This window comes from Micrasema longulum, unplaced genomic scaffold, assembly GCF_059751315.1.
Source record: "Micrasema longulum isolate JH-2025_06_02 unplaced genomic scaffold, ASM5975131v1 h1tg001554l, whole genome shotgun sequence".
NCBI classification, from domain to species: Eukaryota; Metazoa; Arthropoda; class Insecta; order Trichoptera; family Brachycentridae; genus Micrasema; species Micrasema longulum.
Genome location: NW_028278737.1, coordinates 175399 through 197550, shown reverse-complemented (window position 1 = coordinate 197550; position 22152 = coordinate 175399). Strand labels below are relative to the sequence as shown.

At 30.2% G+C, this 22152-nt stretch overlaps 1 protein-coding gene across 1 annotated transcript in view; it reads right to left on the bottom strand.

Annotated features, from left to right (window-relative positions):
- LOC148274941 (gonadotropin-releasing hormone receptor-like) overlaps positions 1–22152 on the bottom strand; it is a 287367-nt gene that overhangs the window by 165257 nt on the left and 99958 nt on the right. The gene's annotated exons all lie outside the window — the stretch shown is intronic.

Here is a 22152-nt window from a genome sequence, read left to right as displayed (position 1 = left end):
AAACATTATCATCGGCGTACAAAATAAATTTAAATAAAGAAAAAATATTATGTTTAATGAATATAATCCGTAAGGGTTTATAAATTATTTGATTTCAAATAAATAAATTAAAAAATACAAAGAAAGTTACACACATAAACCAGTGTTTTAAATAAAAATATAAAAATTGAATTTAATATAGCACAAAAACATAATTATTGTAATAATTTTCAAATGGTATGTAAAGTGTAAATTAAAATAATCAATAATGTTACAAAATAAATGTTTAAACGAGGATAACATAAACCAGACAATTACTATTTAAATGAGATGAAAATGTCTAGACTAAATTTTTTCTTTCAAAATATCTTTTTCATGTTCTGAATTAACATGGTTAAATGCTTATTTGATATCTTAAAACTTAACTAAATAAAGCGTTGTCAGATTCCAAGAATGTGTATGAAATTCATCTGTTGGCACCTGGCAAATATAAAATATGCCCAACAGGTTACCAAGTCAATTTATTGTAGGGGATTTAAGGTAGATAGAGTTACTTAAACCAGTTGGGACAGAACCAAAACAAATATAACAAACGTTAGATTAATATCCAGAACAATGTATTTAAGGAAAATTAATTTTTAGCAAAGATCGACATTCAAGATTCTGTTGATTTTGTCCAATTAAATCAAACTTTTTTTGGAATTGGTCAAGAATTGATATTATCTTATCATCTTTTCATTTCTACGCCTAATGGCGCATATGGCACTCTATTTGATGTTTTTTCGTTACATAAATGTAACATGATCAGTTTTGAAATTGACGTGCCAGTCCAGGGACTAAGAAATATTCTTGTGTAAGAAAACCTTTCCAAAAAAATATTTAATTTCAACCATATTGGGAATCAAATCCGAGACCTCTTGCATAAAAAACAAACGCGTTGACCACTATACTACGAGGCTGACATAATGTTATAAAATGGGATAATCCACTTAATCTGCGTTGTTTGAAAGTTAATTTAAACCTGAAAAACGGAACATTTATTATTAAGCGATTGCTTCAATTGACTATATTTGAAGTCAAAATTAATATTTGAAAGAACGCGATGAAATCATTTGCTAACGCTCAGAGCCAAGTTCCGAGAGCAACTAGCGCTTAGGAACAATGGCACAGACGCCTGCATCACTCGTAAAATTTTCTCTCTCACTCGCGAATATGCCTGTAGTATCGAGAGAAAGACTTTGAGAGAGTGCGATACATCAATACATGCGGTACTCTTACTTCATACGCCGTGGCTTACGACCAATTGGTAGGCTTTTGATCGTATTTGTGATTTATCTCCAATTTCCGATGAAAAGCGCTTTCTGTGCCCAATGCGTATTTATTATTGAATCATACATTATTTCAATCAACACGTTAATACTGCGGAGGCATCCGCAGTATAAAGCGCTGAGTCATATACTGTGGGTGTCTCCAGAGAGCCTTAGCAACGCTTGTCTACTTTACAAAACATCAGGCTCTCGACATTCTGGACATTCACTGCTCACTATTTATCGGCAGTTTATGTCAGAACTACGAGATGCAAACCTAACTGGGAGGACGCACAGGAGCTGGCTGCCGATGTATATGCATGGAAGCTTTTTGCAGACACCATATGATCTAACTAAGGAGCGGACATGGACTGATGATGACGAGGATATGTGTAACATTCGTACTAAATACATTATTTATGCACATGATTAATGAATTTCTATACATTTTAAAATCGACGTATTTTAATCACAAATATTTATGACTACTAACAAATAAAAAAAAATACTAAGTTATAAAAAAAATATAAGTCCTGAATGCTTGAAGGTTAAATTTAGAAAAAATCTCAATAAAGTATAAAAATTGACATATCTCCCATACTATAAAAGTTTAGCTAGGGAAAGTAAGATCCAATAATAAATAAACGACCTCCTCTATGTGCGAATTTACTATGGTGGGTTCAGTTCCAGACACTTGTATATATCGATATGGATGGTCGGTAGAGTTCAGTTGTTTTTTATAAATATTTGGACAAACACAAAATACTTTTACTAAATAAATAAGCTTCAAAGTTAAATGAAAGGTCTGGAATTCCTTGGAATAAAAAGGAATGTAATACAAAACTTATGAGCAGTTGCAAAGTTGCTCCAGAATCACAAATTTGATAATAAACTGCGGTGACCATAAATACGACGAGACTCCGCGGGACTTTTCTCATTATACGTATACGTGAGCGCCTTTTTCTTGAATAACTTTGGAGCCTTAATCGGGTTTTCTACGGCAAACCATATATTCTCAAATACCTATGTGTGAGATTTAGTACTAATGGGAAAACGAAGTCTTGAAAGTGTACAGACAAAGAAAACTTATACAAACTATCATCATGCCATTTTCATAATTGCGTGTGAGTGGCTGACATGAATTAAAGATTGACAGATATTTATTTATTATTTTATATATACGGCCTAAGACAATAAAAACAGTTTTATGAAGAGATAAATGTAGTAAAATAAATAAAACAACTTTGTTTTTAACTACTATTTTTTTTTCATAGACCGGTGTCAAAGCAAACTAGCTTTTTCATATGTAAGTTCAAGAAACTGAACAAAAATTACATAAAACAACGTAGACATGACAAACAAACTCATTTCACAAATACAGGAGTTTCTAAATACTCCACCCTGATGCTGCAAAAACAATTTAAGAATAATACAACTTTTGGCCAAAGAGGATTGAACTTCTGCTCAGTAAGGATTTATGGGAAGATTACGAAATGTAATAGATAGGAAAAGTGGTATTCTTATATATGAAACAATTTTTATTTTTTTATTTTGTTAATCTTTGTTTTTAATTTTTTGTATAAGATTGTAAAATTCAATATGTCCATGTATTTTTAATTTTCTCAAACTGAACGGCTTGGGTAGGTAGGAAGAAATTGCCTTAAGGAAATATGCCCGCCCTTAATTAATTAATTATGGATAACTTATATAGCGCCATTTTCGTAATAAAATACCTCGAGGGCGCTTTACATGGTGATTATATTGTTAAGTTAATTTAATTGAAGCTTTTAAATTTGTTATTTAAATAAAATAATTTATTTTGTTGTCACGTGCTACGGATTTATTCAAATGATTTAGAGAACAAGTGGGTTTTAAGTTTTTTCCGAAACATCACTTCACTTTCACAGCCTCGCACCTCTGCTGGGAGAGCATTCCATGCCATAGGGCCTGCGACCGCAAATGCGCGTTCACCAAATTTCGTGCGCTGTTTGCGTAGAGGTATAATAACTTTTCCTCTCGCCGTAGACGTAGCTGATCTAAGCGTGACGCCTGTCAGCTAGTTCATATGGAATGCATAGTTCCCTTAGATATTCCGGAGCTGAGTTGTGCAGTGACTTATACATAAGCCAACAGAGTTTGTATTTGACCCTCTGTGGAAAACGTAGCCAGTGTAGTTCCCGAAGTAGTGGAGTGATATGACTGAACTTAGAAATTCCGAAAATAAGTCTCGCTGCGGCATTCAATACAGATTGTAGGCGAGTCATTTTGTTCATTGGTAGACATGCATAGATACCATTACAATAATCGACTCTAGACACTACAAACGCATTTATTAATTGACGGGCGGCATCAACTGGCAAATTTTTGCGATAGCATTTAATTTGTCTCAGCTGGTAGAAGCATGAACTTATCGTTCTACTAATTTGAGCGTCAAGAGATAGATCAGAATTGAGTAAAACTCCCAGTAGTTTAACGGTGGGTAAAGCGGTACTCCCTACATTAGGTAGAGCCGTATCCTGGATCAAATTCTGTCGTCTGGTAAAGGAGATAGAGAAGTGGTCCGAGTACTGACCCTTGAGGCACTCCTGTAGACACCCGAAAGTTGGTTGAGTTTTATTATATATATTGTATATGTATATAAAGTGTCAAATAAATAAAAAATAATATGTCCACACAAAAATTAAAGTTCTTCTAATCTTTTTTATGTAATGAAGGAGAAATTAAAAATACACAAATCCTTCAAAATAAAGCGATGAGGATAATACTTTTAAAAAAAAAAATACTCTTATGTAGAAAGAATGCACAAAAAAAATTGGCTTGCTTGCAGTAAAGCCACAAATTAAATCAAATGTAAGGTAACGAATCAAATGAAAACAATAATAAAATTTAACCAACAATGTCATACACATTTCATTTCATTTTTCTTTTTTTTTTTTCATTTATTTATTCATATATATGTACATTACAAAATAAAATATCTTAATTCATACATATATAAAAAAACACATTAGTATACATAATATCCAAAGAATAATATGTTAAAAAAGTAAGAGAATCTTGTAACGAAAAACTCCCTCAGAGACGTGAAAAATGTCAATGTCCAAAGTGATATTGTTCAACATAGAGATAGCCCTTCCAACAGGCATAACTATTGGCAGGTTGGTCCTGTATATTGGAATGTGAAACAGTCTATGTTGACGCTGTCTAAGGTAATTATCAGGAACATAAAAGCTAATGCTCCGCATAATTTCAGGGTTGTCAATAATACCGCGCAACAATCGAAAGAAGTGCGTTGTTAAATACACATTCCTTCTAGTCTTCAAACTGCTGTAACCAAGCATACCCTGGAGAAACTCAGTGGGATAAAGCCATGGATAATATCCGCACTCCCTCATGTAGAGAAACCGAAGAAATTTCTTCTGAACCCTCTCCACCATAAGAGAGTACTTCAACTCACACGGTCCCCAAATCATCGAGCCACTCTCGAGTCTACTTCGCACCAACGAGTTATAAAGAATTCTCAGTACTCGTGTACTACCAAAAACCCTAGCAGTACGCAAGACGAATCCTAACATCTTCAATGAACTACTACAAACTGTTTCGATCTGATCATGAAATGTCAGGGAACTCACAAAAGTGATGCCTAGATCTTTAACCTTCGCAATCCGCATAAGGAACATTAACATGAAACAAGGTATAAAAAAAAGATAAGATTACCAATGAGGAGAAAAGCAGAATCTCAAAACTCATTGTACAGGGGATTGAAGCTGTATAATGAGTTACCTGAAGAAATAAAAGAAACATAAAAAAATCGAAATGTATAGAATTGATTTGAAAAAATTGAGGAATTTTGTTTTTTTTATATACTATTAAAAGTTTATTTTAATTCTTAAGATGTTATGAACTAAAATAAACTTTTAATAGTATATAAAAAAAACAATATTCCTCAATTTTTTCAAATCAAGCATAAATAAAATTAGAATAAATAAATAAGCAATCTAATTCCATTGTCCATACGGACAATTTGTAAGTACTCACAATATAAAATTGCTATTAAGAAATGGATAGTGGAGGGGAGTTGCGCACGGATCGATGAGTAGATGAAGGCAAATAGGTAAAAATTTGTGTCCTGGTAATGAAAACTTTGTCAACAAGTCGATATTAATTTACTATGTATTTTATGATAATTTAAGTTTATTTTGCTTATTATGTTAACGATAATAATAAGGTTAATTAGATTAATTACGTTTTCATTTTCTTATTATGTTAACTATGTTAAATAAGTAATTTAAGGCATGTTTCATCGTACTTATTGTAAAATGTTTCCCTCGGCATGGGATACCCCAATGAGAAAACATTTATTTATTTATTTAACACTTTACATGCATTTACAATATACATACATAAAAGGGCGGGCATATTGCCTTAAGGCAATTTCTGCCTACCTACCCAAACCATCCAGTTTAAGAAAATAACAAATACAAGGAGATATTGAATCTAACAATTTTATACAAAAATCAAAAACATTTGTATTGAAGTAAGAAAATTAGTCGAATAATATATTATAATGTGCATTAAATAAGCATCTAATGGCGTCAATTAAACTTTGTCATACAATAAATGGGTCGCATTGTTTTATTGAGCCCTTATTTTCGTCAATTTTAACTATCTCGGCGCTCAACGAAATCAGTTCCGCGAAGTGTAAACTTTTTGAGTTTCGGTAGTTTTAAAACTTGTTCGAATTTTTATATTGATTAAGTTATTTTTTTACTAATGAAAAACTAATTTTATCAATATTGATAATTAACAAAGCACTAATTGGTCAAATTTATAAGTGGAAGTTTACCAAGTATTTTCAAATTAATAACTTGTATGTAAACATAAGTTATTATATCAGTATATGAATGTTTCTTTATTTAAAAATTTTGACCAATCTCTTCTTTTGATCAGTCTGTTTTTTGGTTGGCTGGAAGATATTGCTTTTAGCGATAAGTCTTCCAAAGTACTTATTCTTTGTACTTGAAGTTTTAAACAAGTAAACCTTTGCCATTTTGTTTTACTTTTGAAGTTAATTCTTTAATTTGGAAAAAAACCGACATTGCTAATGTTATTTTAACGCCAGACATATTAAAATTATTTTATTTTAAATATTTTTCCGTTGTAGAATTCATATTTTTTTAATACGACGGGGATTGCTTTTGTTTCCACCCTGCCATTAAATGAAAAATAAATTATAAAAACGGCAAATTTTTGAGTTTCATCTTATGCTGAAAACATTTTGATCTTTAGTTTCTTTGAAGCCGTATTCGAGAAACCATACTCGTAATTAGAAAGATGAGAAAAACTGTGTACATTTTTAATACAAGTCGGTCGAAGGAACCAAAAAAGGCAACTCTAAAAATGAAACATTCAAAGGTTCTTTAGAGGAGGTTCAGACGCTTTTGAGGCTTTTTTAAAAATGAAATAACATGTTTTATTACTAATTTATAGGAATGTTTTACGTGAACTTTCCAATCTCTTTCACAACACGGACTATCTCTTCGTTCTTGAAACGAGAGAACCCTTTTAATACCCTGTCATAGCTCTAATTTTGCTTCCTCTTTCACAGTAGTAGCCTTTCGATTGTGGAATAATCTACTTTCTAATGTAAGAGACGACCCTTCTTTATTTACATTAAAGTCAAGATTGGAATGTCACTATCTGAATATTCAAATTGTTATTTTATCATTCTTCTTTTTTTCAGATCTCCTCTCCTCTCTTCATAGTACAGTGTTAATTTTTTTTTTACATATTTTTATTTTGTTAATCTTTGTTTTAAATTTTTGTATAAAATTGTAAGATTCAATATGTCCATGTATTTATAATTTTCTCTAACTGAACGGTTTGGGTAGGTAGGAAGAAATTTCCTTAAGGCAATATGCCTGCTTTTAAATGTATTGTTTATAAAGTGTAAAAATAAATAATTTTTATTGTGATGTATGGTTTCAAATTTAGAGGGTTAATCTACGTTTACACAATATTTTTATTTAATTTTTTTTTTTGATATTTTTTTTAATAAATGAAATGCATAAATGGATACTCAATACGTTTACAAGATCTAAGATATATCAAATATTGTGATGCATGTAAACAAGTTTCAAATAGATACACCAAATACACTGGCAAACATTCAATTCAGAAATAAATACTAGTTTTTCCTTTAATAACATTTATTTATGTATCATTTTTTATTGAAGATACAACACAAGCAAACAGCTGTCAGTGATAGTATTTACGTACCTCAAAGTTGCAAAAAAAGGTTATTAAAAACATAACTTCTAATTCAGGTGGTTACAGATAATTTATTAATATTTATGTTTTATTACCCACACTAAGCACAAGAGGTTTCCTCATTGCGATGTAGTATTTTTTCGTCTTCTTCATTTATATTTTCGCTTTATCTTATATGTCTTTTGTGGAAATTTTGTAATTTGCTAAACATGTTAAAAAAGTAAATATATACCTTCATACAAACCTAAATATTTTAATGTGTGTTTTCCCTTTTTGTTATGTTGTTTCCCGACTTAACACGGAGTTAAAAATAATTCACTATGAATTATTTGAATTATTGCTTATTTCTATTAATTAACCTACCAACCATAGTTAGTCAAGTAAACAATTCATGGGACAATATTGTACTGTCATAGCTCCGTGGACAGAACCAACCTCGCAGAACAGAACTCTGGTATAACACGAAAATTCGGTCGCAAATCACACGTAAGTGCTGCAAACATGAATACACGACGGTTTTAATTTATTTTAAGCGGATTCAGGGTATTGTTAAAGGACGAACTTTACAGTAAAAAACATTATTCTGGGGACACTTTCAGCAGAAAAAATGCGTGAGAACGACGAACACACGTCGCGCAAATCGCTATTGTCATATGGTCCGGTCTGTGCACGTTCACACGGGAATAGTGCGGCCGCGCGTGGCGGTAGGGGTAATCATTCTTTCGCGTAGATAGTCAGCCTATCTCTGTGAAAAAGTCTCGGAACAATTTCCTCTCCTACAAATTGCTGTTTACACATAGACAATGATCTGACTTTGGAGAGAATAATACTGTATTTTCCAAGATACTTAAGTCCAGATTTAAAAAGGATTTTTTTTTTATCAAATCGGGACGTGAATATGAAAGCAGGTTCGTATATTTACTGTTAATAACCTATTTAAAAATAAAAAATAAATTACAAAATAACTTATTGACCAGAGGACGCTAAGTATTTATTCTCTAATCGAGTTTTATAAAGATTCCCTGGTATCAAATATGTATATTTTTTTATGCAATACACATTTAAAAAAAAAAGGTGTTGTATATGTTTTAAATAATTTCGCAAATAAATTTTATTACATAAGTTAACATTCCTTCCCTCTTTCTCACCTGCTGACAATCCTCTAAAATAAAGGCTTTCAAAAAATATATCGCTCAGCATAGAGTATATTTTATTTATTATATTAAAAATACGTTAATATAGTTTATTTCTCCTTTTATTTATCATTTTTACCAATGACCGGGTTTTGTCGTAATCGACATTGTCAGACCAGAATAAACCGCATACGTATTTTTATAATTATAATTAAAATTCCGTTTTACCAAAAAACCAATTTTTATATTGTACTTAAACTTTAATGTAAGCAACTCTTTAAAACGCATAATATTATATATACGCACGCGTGTATATATATATATATATATATATATATATATATATATATATATATATTTCGAATAACAATAAATTTAAAGGAGTAAAATTCCAATTTTAAAATACAATAGCATACTTCATTGCCTTAAAATCCAATACGGTACTGAATTTAATTAAAACGAAAAATATTCTAGGCTTGTTAGCAATTTACTGTAAATACAGGAAATAAATTTTACAAATTTATAATGCTTTAACGCCTTTATGCCTATCAGCTAGAATCCTCTTCAGAGCCTATTTTTCAAATAATGTTTTTGTTTATCACCTCATTGTTCTAATTTTTGGCATAATCTTACCCCATAATGTTAAAAATGTTTGAAAATTATTAAAATAGTTTTCTGCCAAATTCTTTGATATATAATTAATAATTTTTGTTGTTTTTCCTCATGCGAACATCAAACATTACAATGAGGAAGTTCAGTGTCTTTTTTTATTTGTTAAAAGAATGTTTAACTAAGCCAAATTTTCTTTTAAATATTTTTTAGCGCTATGATTTTTTAAAGTTTTGTATTTCTAAAATAACTCCCGTGTGTGACATCAGAGGTTGTTCTCTGACAGTTCTTCCAATTAGTTCGTTTACGGTAACCAAACCGGATATTCTTCAAAGCTCAAATATCATTAGGTGGTTCATATGAACCAGTGACGTCATTTAAAATAATGCTTCTTTATTAAAATATTTTTTTATTACAATATTTGAGTTTGTCCAAACGTTTGTCCAGAAAGACTGAAATTAAAGGTATTCTTCATTCCTGTTGTAATTTGTTTATTATTTTTTTGTACATTTTTAAGAGATTTTGACTTACAATTTAATGTTTTAATTTTAACGGCGCACAAGAAAACATGTTTTGTATTCAATTTCCCGTAGGTTCTTCATTCATTGCCCCACAGCAAAATTTATATCTTTGAAATAATGGTCGGTTTGCAAGTGTAGTTTTTGCTATTTTGTCGCTTTTTTCTAACGATAACCACTAAAATCTAGATTCCGTTTATTACATTTTTCGTGCATTCCCCCTTCCAACTCCCCACCGTGCCACCACGCTAATGCGTAGTTAGAATTTACGTCAGTGTTGTTCAATCGCTGAACTCAACGCGTCACAAAGAAAGCAGAACGATGTAATAAAGCATCATCTCGCCATAGTATTTTATGATAAAATGTATGAATTTCGCAGAAAAATTGAAATATTAACAACAACAACAACAAAGCATCCTGCCGTTTCCCCGTCAGGATAGTCAGAGAGGATAGAACGCCACATCACCCTATCTTTGCATACAGATCTCGCATCCTCTACATTCATACATCTTCTCATGCACGCGCGCAGATTGTTTCGACATTTGACATGTCCATCTTTGAGTATTTGTTAACTTTGGTCATGCTATGTCTTTCTCGGTCTTCCTCTATTTCTACATCTATCAACATTCGCATTGTAAATATTCTTAGCCGTTCTTTTGCTGTTCATTCGTTTAATATGTCCAAACTAGCGCAGAGCTCCTTTTTTGATTTTGTCATTTATGTTAATCTCAGCCTTACATAATTTACGGATCTCAACAGTTGGGCATCTATCGAACATAGTTTTACCACACATTCACTTGAGAGATCGCATTTTGACAGCATCCAAATTGCTTTAATCCCCGTGTTTTTTTAGTCCATACTTCGCTCCCATGCGTCAGGGTCGGGACCAGGACTCCATTGTGAACTGCTAATTTCGCCTCTTGCGACGTTAGCAAATTCCTTCCCTTGTATGCATCGTCGACCTTTGTTTTTAAGATTTGCAGCCTTTATTTGTTGTTAGCAAGAAACACGGCATCATCAGCATACAAAAGAGAATTATTTTGAATATTTACAGTTATATAAACACTAGGTACCATGATATTCATAATGACATTAATTTGAAGTCGTGTTTATAGCACTTAAGTTGGATTATTCCCGGTAACCTCAGTCCTCAGAAACTCAAGGATTTTTTTCACGTTCAGGCTCTGAAAGGTTAAAATGATCCCCAAACCTTATTTAATTTATTTATTCTTAACAAACGTTAATTGGGAATTGAAAATTTTGTTTATATCTCTACTTTAGAAAACTTCTGCTTTGAATCTAGATAAAATCTCAGCTAATCATTCATTTTCCGCTTATTGAGTGCCAAACCAACCCAAGGCAAGAAGGTCTGTAAATCGCACCTGCTTTTAAAAGCCCAAGAGAAAATCCATTGTTTCAAAATAATAAATATTCGAATTAAATTGGTCTTATTTAATTGAGATGGATTGGATGTTCTGTAAATCTTAAATGAGTTTTGTTTTGAATTTATTCATTATATTAGCATTGAACTTGATATATGTTGTAACTGTCTAAAACTGTTTTAACTACTCTTTGTTGACCAAACTACCCTTATTTATTTATTTATTTATTTATTTATTTATTTATTTATTTATTTATTTATTTATTTATTTATTTATTTATTTATTTATTTATTTATTTATTTATTTATTTATTTATTTATTAACGGACATTGTCCATGTTGTCCAATTATTAACTGTATAATATTGTCCAGTGGTAATTTTGCTTCCTAGTGGGCGCTGGATTTCATGTACTACTTCCTTGGCTGTCAGCAGTTTGATATCCATATGCATAAGCGATTTGGCATCGGGAATTTAGTTTTTCGATAATTAATTGTTTGAATACAGGAAACGTGTGATTTCGTTTCTGCACTGTTTTATAATTTAAAACGATAGTAGATCAGGTGACAATGAGAATTGATTAGCGGATGACTCCTCCAAACATAAAATTAAAAACACAGTAACGGTGTTCAAAAAAGTATAAAATCAAATTTAAAAAAACAATATTATATTAAAAACCGGATGGCAAATAAACGAATTTTGAAAAATCATTAAAATATTATACTTTTCTTCATTCAAATAAGTTTTTCTTTGGAAAATTCACATAACATTAGGAAACATGGAAAGATTTCGTAGGATTTTTATTAGATAAAACTGTAATTACCTAGGTATAAAGTAAACAATCTTTATTGATTTATTTTTTTTTGGATTTTAGAGCTTTGACATTTAAAAAAAGAGATATATATTGACAATACTAGAGCTAATTTAAAAAATCAATTGTTTATCAAATAATAAATATATGAGAAAAGAGTTTACAAAATTGTATGTGTGCAATGTCTGTTTTCGTGTGTGTGTATGTGAATGTATATGTATGTGCGTCTGTAAATGAAAGGGTGAGGGTGCATGTGTATGGGTGCGTAAGGAATAAAAATAAATTTAAAACTTGTATTTATTTATTTATTATTATATCGAAAATGGTATAGGAGAGAACTTGATCAGAGGATCGACTTTTGAGTAAAATAAAAAAAATAGTTTATACCTACTTTTGAAACCTTATTAAAAATATTTTTCTTAAGTAATATTCTGATGCATCGATTGTATTTTTTAAAAGTATGGTTATTTTTAAAACCGTTTATTTGTTGTTTCAATATGTTACTTTCAATTCATTTTATGTTACTTTTATTGTGGCTACTTTCAATTTGCCGTGAGTAAATATTTGTGTTAAACAACAAAAATCGTTTTGTGATTGAGTGATAATTGAACTACATACTTTTTTTGAACCTGACTCTTTAATTTTAGCAAAGAACAAAATTAATGTTCATTATCGTTTTTTTACTCTTAATTGTGTTAAAAATTTACACGGTTATAAAATAAAAATACAAGTTTCTACGAACCATTCTGTTTTAAATAAAGACTCGTAAATATATGTTATTAAAGCAGATATGAAGAAAAGTTTGAACCTGACAACTTGTTCAAAATTATAATGAATTGAACCATTTCATATTTTTTTTCTAGCTTTGTAATTTTCTTGATGATATATTTAATCAATGGCGATAATCTTACATTACCAGCTCCACTTCCCTACTTGAGTTAAAAATGAACTTTGTATTTGAGAATGTTTCCATCGTCACATTTCGACCTCTAAAAATGCTATTTGTGTCTACAAATTTGGGAAAAAATAATGTACTTGAATATTATAGAAAAATATTAAACAAGGTTGTTTTTAATATATTTATTCCATGTTATAAAAGCTGAAGTTCCAAAACCAATATTTTTATGATTTTGGACAAGATAAGGACTTTTTTATATTTTTATATACCAAAAGTCCCTATCTTGTCCAAGATCAGAAAATATTTGTTTTGGATCTTCAGCTTTCATGCCCCTAGGATAATTTTACTCGATAACGAGCATCTTTTCTTTGTACTACATATCCCAAACATATAATTTTTTATAATTAGGGTAAAGCATGCAAAAATTGCGCTCCATCAAGGACTACGCATTGTGATTTATTCGAAATACTTTTCCAAAGTTAACAATACATCAATTTTAATCAATTATCTATAGCCTAAACTATCAATCGGCGTATCATTCACATCACGTGTTGAATTGAATAAAAAAAAATAGTTTTTTAGTATTTTGGTGGTTTCGATCTAAAAAACTATAAAAAAAGATTATTTGTTACAAGACTAGGACAAATGTAGAAAATGATTTATTGATATCACTGACTATAACTTGCTATCTAATTCAGCCCATCGGGCCTCATACCATTAGCTCTGCGGGCCTAGTGAATTTGTTCCTAAGGCCTTGGATAATTTGGATCTCGGATGTTCTGTATAAGTTATCCATAATACAAAAAAAAAACATGTTTATGAATCACTTTGTAAAACGCCCTTGAAGGATAACATTACAATTATGGCACTTTATACGTGGCCCATATCAATAATATTGATGAAATACATGTCGGGCATTACTTATAGACCAAATATAAACTTATAAACGCATAGTGGTAGAAATTCTAAAACCACGCATAAAATTATACTCGGTATAGAGCTTTGAAAACGACCACATTTATTTATTCCACGATTATACCTGGGTTGAACGTGGTTAAGCGCTGGAATAAACCCGCAATCCGTCGTTTGTGTAATTTTTCCTGCGTAAAATGTTTTGTGTTTATCTCAAATTGAAAAAATTTTAGAACAAGGTTTTTTTTTAGAGGTTTTAAAGTAAAACATCATTTATGAGTCTAAAAATGATCATCAAATTAATTTTCATTTCATTCAAATATTTTTTTAAAAATATATTTTAACATTAAACTTTGTAATTTTTTGCCGTATTTATACTTAAAAGATTTATTGTAATACATATTGACATTTTTATTCATCCAATTGTCTAATCAATTGCATATTCGGGCTTGTAATATTTTTTTATGGCAATGTCGATGCTACTTTGAATAATTTGTGAGTGGTGTAATACTTAAGAATTTACTTTCTTTGTTTACATTTAATTAAACGTCTCATGACGCCCAAAATAAATTTATACTTTACAGGTTTTTATTTTATGACAAATTCCGAATGTAAAACACTTCAATTATCAAATAATACGTCAATAAATAAATATCGTTGTCCATTTTTATCGACTGAGATTTTATTAAACGCTTGACACTTGTGTAGTTTTTTTTTGTTACTAATTCGAACAACGCGTTAGTATTTGTAACTGCACATACGCACGCAGCTTGTTCATAAATGTACGCAAAAATTATGCATGGTTAAAAAATAAATAATGGAATAAACTAAGAAATAAATAACCAATTGAAAGTTTAGATATTAAATTGTACTTTTTTTAAATAGCTGAGTGTTAATTATCCATAAAAATAAAAATAATAGACAGCACATTATGGTTTGTATTACTGAGGTTGTTTCCTTTTTTTCGAAATGCATAACGTTGAATCGGGTTGTGGTGCCGCGACTAGTATAGCAGACTCACAAATCAATGGTCCGAGGTTCGTACCCCACGCTACCGCAACTTGATTTCCATTCCTAATAATGAGTTATTTATTACTCGTTAAAAATGGCCTCCCAATTTGATATATGAGTGTTAACAATATAAAAACTTATTAAAATTGTCAAATGTAAATATTTTATTCAAGAGAATTAATTAATAAAAAATATACAAAAGAGAAAAAGAACCTACTAAACTTAAAAAACTGATTCAGTATTATTGTGAATTATTGTATGTGTGTTAGTTAGCATATTAGTAAAATTAGTGTCCTGATGAAGAGACGGGTACGTCTCGTAATCAGTAGACATACAAAAATCGGTGAGTGGTTTTATACAAATATTATCTCACATTTGCCAGTAAAATTGTGCTATTAAATTCAGATTCGTATCATTCGTGTCAAATGCTTTTTTTAATAATTGATTATTTTATTACGTGCAATTTTTAAACAATTACAACAAAACATTTGACAACACAATAATTAATTCAAGTTTATAAGCGTTAAGCATTTTATTTTTGTTTGCCAATTAAACTTTGTAAAAACAATAAAAGTGAGTTAAGCTAAACTCAACTAAATTTCAAAGCAATTTAGTTTATTGTTTATAGAAAAATGTTGTATTTTCTAATAAATTTACCATCATGCTTTTAATACTTGTCCGATAAAAAAAACCTTAATAATATTTTATTATTTATAAGAGTTATGCCGACAAATAAAATGTGTGGCTAAATAAAGGAAATATTTTACCCATAAAAGAAGACAGTTATAAATTATCCAGCTGCTCTCCGTTCCTTTATATACAATGTACAAAATATATTACCGAATAATAATTTTAATACTTTGATTATAATTTTGTAGGTACATGATGGTGACTTATTAAATTTTGAGACCATCATACTTTGCTTGCGGAATCTATTAAATTCAATATATCATTTCAATTATAACTACTCCGGTATAGGACACCTGAATATTTTATTATTATAACTGAGTTATATATAGTATTTTTAAGAAAAATACCTTTTTTTTTATAGGGTATTTAAAAAAACATTTTAAGTTCTGTTTCGAAAATCGTAAGAGCTGAAGCTGGTTACTCGGTCACACACCATAGTCTCCAGACTCCAGAATGTTTAAATAAATTTTATAAAGCCATCTGAAGAGTAGGTAAAAATGCCTTTACCGTATTTGTCAAGTCGATTTTCACTAAAAAAAAGTTTTTTTTTCAGTTCTGATTTTTAAAATTTTATTTCTTTTAGCGCATATTAGACATTAATAAAAATACTGTATAAATACAGGTATTAGGGCTGTTACAATAATTACCCTAATCAAACTAGGCTTAAAACTGAAGTATTGGCATGCTATTTAACTAAAAAATCCTGTATTTTATTGCCAAAGGTCATTTTAAACCATCGAAGCAATAGGCATATTTTATAATATTTTTTTTATTGCTTAACCTTTTTTTAACAAACAAACAATAAATAAATAAATAAAAATCAGAATAATTCAGGTTGCACTAGCAAAAAAAGAGGTAGGTTTTGATTTTGGCATAATATAAAATTGAAACAAAAATGCAAAACCAATAAATTAACAATTAAGAATTGAAAAAATACAACACTTGAACAGTATTAATTAATTAATAAACACAGGTATACACATGTACATAATATGCATATTTATCTATTTAAATAATACGTACGAAACATATATATACTAACATGTATTTTACTATAAAAATAAAGTAAATGTTAATTTATCGTAGGAAGCTTTTCTTGAATTTATTAAATTATTTTTTTTTTTTATTATTAATTCTTCAATTTTTTATAATTTATTTCTTCCCCTAGATTTTGCAGTAAATTACTGAAAAGCTTCCTTACTATAATGGTAAAGTGATGTTTGGCAGTAGAAGTTCGTATTATTTGTAGAGCAAAGCATCCTGTTCTCAATCTTCCCGTAAGGCGCCGTGGCGCAGTTGGTTAGACGTGAAACTGTGAAACTGGCGTCGCGGGTTCGATTCCCTCCAGTTGCAAGAAAAAAATCCAAGAAAGATTTTTCTCAATTGGTCTTGGTGTTGTGGTGTATTTTTAATAGCTTTCTTCCATATCCTCTCTTTCCTACCTGCTGACAAGCCTCTAGAATAGAGGCTTAGCGGGTTATTCCTTTAAAAAATAAATATACGGTCCGATGGTTGGCTCTCCAACGGAGTCGAACATAACATACGTTGTTTATGCTCTAACAATTTTACGATTTATATCCATATTTGTATTGGCGGCTGACTTGTGACAACTGTTTGATGTTAATAAGTAAATGAAGGTTTATTTTTGACTAAAAATTATTTCTAGCAAAAAAAAAAAAATTTAAAAATGCAAAAACGTCCCTGAAATCTGGTTTAAAAAGGCGGGTGTTGCTAAATGGATTAAAAAAAGTCGTTAACAAATAATTTTTTTCAAGCCTTTTTTTTATCTCAGACAAATATTTTTTTGTATGGATTCTGACATCAAATTGTCATTTTCATTTTGTTTTGTTGTTTATACCTGTTTTAACCAATTGCTTGTTGCGACTATGTCACTGATGATTCCATCTTCTATTATTAAACCATTCATTTAGGGCTATCATTGAAATTTAACAATTTGATGTGATACAGTTGTTTTTGCTCACCAAATTATACTCAAAATTATTTGTTAGAAATTAATCGAAATACCCCCTGCTACTATTTATCTACTAGTAAAAATATGAAAATATTACAAAATAAACATAATGAAGAAACATAAAACATAAAAAACAATTGTAAACGTTAACAAATTTCGTAAGAAATACCCAATAAATTGAAAAAAAGACGACGAGATTCACTAAATACATTTCTAACATTCCAGCAGAATAACGGTTTTGGTAAGTAAATAAGTTTTTTGTTTGAATTGTAATAATAGATATATGGACATATTTTATTCAATTATATTCTTGCGATTTTCAATAAATAACGGTCAAAGTGATAGCGGGCAATCACTTTAGTATGTAGGGTCCATAGTCCATAATTGATAACAAACACGTGTTAAATTATTTCACCTAAAGTAGACTTATGACCGACAATGCAATGTCATCATTTTCTATCAAATCCAATACATACGTATAATGCAACTCTATGAGTATTGCACGTGAAATCAGAGGATATCGTTTTGCAGTATATTTACATCGTCCCTAATATGAAGAAAAAAACTACAAAAGAACGTCGTCTATAAAACGACCACAAGACGCAGCCAACGTCAGTCAGCCCGTTCAGTTAGTCAGCTCAACAAGTTCAGTTCACTTCAATCCAGCTCGACGACGTCATTCAGTTCCAGCATGTACTTCAAGTGCAGTCTCTTCAACTCCCTATCGCCGTTAAACTCGTGCAACATAATTCATTATTTATTCGCCATGTAATAAATAAACACCAAACAGCAACCTCGTGTCCTCTCTGTCAATTTCTAACTGGAGTAGGAGCTCCAACCAACCCTCAACAACTTTTTGAAAGAATTACCAATTTTACCCTATGTTTATATCTAATATGGGAACTCTGAATTACACAATTCACAAAAACTTAAGTGAGGAAACCACAGCAATGATGCGGGATGAAACAAGAGTCAGAAGGGGCGAGAACGAGATAAGCTTCTGCTTGATTAATTGAGCATCTAGAAGTACTTTAGGAAATATAGATAAGCTGACAATTTGGTCAGATAATTGGCCTCCTTGAAATAGGAATATGTAAATTGTATTTGCATATACCTGGCTTGTAAATACTATTTTAACCTTAAAAATCATAAATTCATATTTCGACACCAGACCCACAAGGAAGTCGACATTAAACACTGGAAGCTAAATGGTGTGCATATTTTGACTCCATAGAATTGGGTCCAATTTGCAAGAACATATTCAAGAACCAAGCATTTAAAAAAATTGAATATGGAGTTGTTTAATATGACAATATAATTTCTTTAAACGAATCATCTTCAGCTCTTTTTGTAGCTAGAAAAAAATAATACTGGTGGCTTACCTTTTTTGCTGTATGGCTGCAGCTTCGAGCAGATAAGAAACCTTCATCATAAGATGAATTTTAATAGAGAAAATTTCAAAGCTGTAGACATTTGCAAAAATAACAAGGACGCAAAACATTGTATTTTCCTTTGACTTTCTACAAGTTCAAAACACTTTTTACGTCCAATAAGCACGGCCAAATGCAAAGATCCACAACCTTCAAAACGGTTGATGCTTCGAAAAGCAAAGGAATCTTACGGTCTAATTCCGCATAATTTCTCATCAGCTCATGTTTTGGATAATGACTGTAAGAATTTTCGTATTTTGTTTCTCGGGCTATCTTTTATAACAAATAAATGCTGTTGTTTTCAGAAAATATATATTTATTTTTTTTTTAAATATTAGCTTATTCAATTTAATAAATAATAAATTGCTGTTTAATGAAAAAAAAAACAAAAAGTGTCTTGTGTTTTGTCTATAAGACAATTTTTACACGAAAACACAAAAGTCAATAAACTTTAAAAATATACATAGGTTGGGATATCTTTCTTAAATATTCCAAATATGAATTAAATTATTAAATTCACCGTTCACAAAACTCAATGATTGTAGTTATGAAAAAAGAGTTAAAAAGGTTTAAACATTTGGTTGATACAAAAATTAAAATGTGACTATTGTGGTTTATTCTTTAAGGTACAGATATCAAAAATTTTTATTAATTTATTAAGTAACATTTAAAAATAAACAAAAAATAATCACAATGTCATTAAACTAGCATAGCTTAAGTAATGAAAATTATAATGCTATAATCGTAACCTATACAAATGCGAGTCATACCTTATCTTACCGAACCGTTATTGTATTGTAAGCAAAATGGCAAATCGTAAATAAACCATTCGTCAGTAATTTAATATTTTTTGCCGATAAATATCCGTTGAAAACCCTAAAATATCCTTATTAGTGTGTTTTATTGAATCAGTTGGCTGCCGAGTTTTTTTGTAAACGAAGCTTTGAATGGTTGTAAATAGAGCTTCTTACTGTTTAAAATGGCGTTACTGACCGAACCAAGAGTTTGTCTGCGCCAATTTACTGAAGCAATAACTCGTAATTTATTGGAAACTGCACCGGATCCGGATGAAAAATGTTTCCAATACTAGTGAATGTAATAAATATTGTAACACAATCGCAACTCCTACCGATACCTACTACATGCATAATAAATTCATTGCGACATGAAATGTGATTTTGTATTTCTAACTGGTACTTTTTTGTCATCCTTACAATTTTTATATGATTTATTACGATCGACAAAAAAGAGTTGAAATGCGGAATTAAATGAATAATTTCGTAACCGATTTGAAGTAAAAATTTTTTAAACAACATTTCGAGTTTGTTAAAAATTTTATAGACTCTGTACTGTTTATCACCCCCTAAAGCCTAAGGTGCATATTTCCTTTCCTGTTTCCCTGATACTTCATATTGCCTTCTCTGAAGTGTTCACCATTTCTGTTTTTATTTTTTCTTCTTTTTATATTTCCTCTCCCTGATGAGGATGAAAAATCATCCTGGCAATTCTCAATTTGGCAACTGCCTTAAACACGGACCAAGTGCTGCAATGGAACCAGTCACGCAAATTCTTTAGCCAAGAGATGCGCCTTTTACCTGCACTTTTTCCTTCAATCCTTTGATGTAGAACGTCTTGAAAAATGACATATTTTTTGTCTCTCATTCCATGCCCAAAGTATTCAAGTTTTCTTTTCTCCATGTTTTTCAGTACCTCCTTATCATTTTTCATTCGTCGGAAAACGTCATTGTTTCAGACTCTGTACACTCAGAAGATTTTTTATGTCCTCTTGTAGCACCACATTTTAAGCTTAGTTTTTTTTTTAAAGTGTTTTGGTTACATTATATTATTTATATTATGAATAAAAACAATACACAAGAAGGTAAAATCTAGTCTTTTTTCAAAAATTTGAGCAAATTCAAAATATTGTAACTGAACCAACTGAAGCACAAAACTTAGAAAATGGTTTTCAAGCATTGCCAAGTATGTGCAATAATGCTATCAGATAAATCTCTTCACATCAATAAAGGTTTTAGCTTTATTATTTCAGTTAAATCAACAAACGAAAGAATTTAAGAAATATGGATGTTTAAAGATTGTCAAAGTGGTGAATGTTGCACAGTGTGTAAAATGACTGGATAAATTAGCCAATGATAGGCCGAAAACCCTGTAAATACCTAGACTTTCATTTTATATCCTTCTCTGAAATTTTCCCAATACCTGTTCTTATGAGTTTACATTTTTCAGATATTACGATAATTGAAGCCACTGGAAAATCATAATTTGTGAGTCAACTAGTTTGGTAATATCTCAATGCTATTAATAATGCCACTTTTAAAGTAGAATTGTTAAACTACGTATTAACTTTGAGTAAAATTACTAAATGAGAATTGAAACTCCCACCGGTTTTAGAAAAGAACCGCTCCTTTATAAGGGCGTTTAAATAAACTGATCCTTATATAGACATTCATATAACACATTGGTTTGGACATGTAAAGCGAATGGACAGCAAAAGAACAGCTTAAAAGATTAAAAATGAGAATGTTAAAAGATGCAGGAACAAAAAAAGATCTAGAAAGATATGGCATGACCAAATTCAACCAACTCTTGTAGATAAACATGTCAAAAATTGGAATAATTGGCGAAAAAATTGTCATGAAAAGATGTACGAGTGTAGAGAAAGGGAGACATGTGTACAAAGACGGAATAATATGGTGTTCTATCCTCTCTGCCAACCCTTACGGGAAAACAGCGTGATGGTTTGTTTGTTTGATGAAACATTTTTTTTTTTAAGTTATAACTATTATTATTATATTGTTTATTATAACAACAAACAATAATTTTCAATTAATTTTACAAAGATTTTAAATTTTATTCAGCTTGACTGAAAACTTGTGTATTGTATATGTACTTTGGTATTTAGTGGAAAGCTTTAGTAGGATTAAAAATATTTTTCAAAACATAAATACATGGGTATTTATAATAAGTATCTTACTTTCTCTTTGTAAGATTTTTTGCCTTAAAAACAATATATTTCGAAGCAATTATTGAGAAGCGCCTTTGAAGTATTTTCTTGATAAATCCCATAAAGTAAATTAAATTTTTAGCAAATAACAATGATAATACCTACGTTTGTATAAAAAGTATACCGGCATCTTAATGAAAAAACAACGAACTTATAAAAAGAAAATTCTGAGTTTGATAAATAAAATCTTAATGTGTTTGAGTATTGACAC